Below are 1266 nucleotides of genomic sequence, written 5' to 3' on the forward strand. Positions count from 1 at the left end.
GTCGTATATATTGTGGTACAATATACACGACTGGATAATTTCTATCCCCGCTTTGCAAGACGCGCTGTGATTGGTAGATTCTTTTAAACTGGTTACAGGCCCTTGTACCGCCGGCGGACTAGCGTAGACTGGTACTCTGCCTATGCTACGCTCTTGATGATACAAGGGATATTATATATGGATGCCCATGTCATACTATGTTTATGACATGAGTGCATTTTTAGTTTCTTAAAGGAGGTATTTGCAAATATATTTGGACATATCCACGAGTAAATCTCTAGTCTTTTAATTTTCCTTGCTTCTAACAAATATATGCAGATGCCAATGTACATTACAAATTAATATAGTGAGAGAGTAAGTTCAGGTGTGGAAATATTCCAGCAATATCACGGTGGAGGACACCAGAAAATGGGCTTCACATATTGTACCCAAGTAGGGAATCGAACCCGGCTCTTTTGCGTGACGAGCGAACGCTTTAATCACGAAGCTACCCCATCGTCCCTAATTAATATAGATATTAAGGTAGCACAATATATTACTGAATATGTTAAATATGTTTTACAGTATGAGATTATCTGCTGCAGTGGGTAGCTGGAACAGTGCAAGGCATTCAGCAGTAGGTATTTAATATTCATACTATAAGGGTATCCCCTATAACGGTATAGCAGTAGATTTGAGGTACTGAGTGAGTGGGTTTAGGTTTACGCTGCACTCAGCAATATTCAAGCTATATGGCGGCTATCTGCAAAGACATTGTCTAGATAAGACAGTCAAGTGATCAACATCATGGCCACTAATCCATGCAACTGGGATACGATGTCACGAGTCAACCAAATCATCGAATCGGACCATCCGATCCCGTTTGTCGACTCTTACAACAAGCATGGGCTACTGAAGATCAATTCAGGTATCTGGTACAATATATGGGTGTTCACTAAAGTATTAATGTATTCAAAACGACAGTTTTCTGATACGGTACAGTCCTTTTTATAGTATCAACTACAGTACAAAACTGTTACAATGCCAACCGCTACAGAAGGAATCTGTTACTCTACAAAACAAGAACAAGTGCATCCATTCCGGTTGACATCTGGTACAGCATATAACATCCAAGGGAGTAAATATCCGTTACGGTATAAGGTTATTCACTACAATTTACTAGGTTTACATTACAGTGCCATGGTACATGGTATCATACCTTACATTGTACCGGATAAATGATAACCGGTGCAGTATAAGGATATCTATAAAAGTAGATTTCCGGTA

This window comes from Haliotis asinina, chromosome 6 (genome assembly GCF_037392515.1).
Source record: "Haliotis asinina isolate JCU_RB_2024 chromosome 6, JCU_Hal_asi_v2, whole genome shotgun sequence".
Classification (NCBI taxonomy): Eukaryota; Metazoa; Mollusca; class Gastropoda; order Lepetellida; family Haliotidae; genus Haliotis; species Haliotis asinina.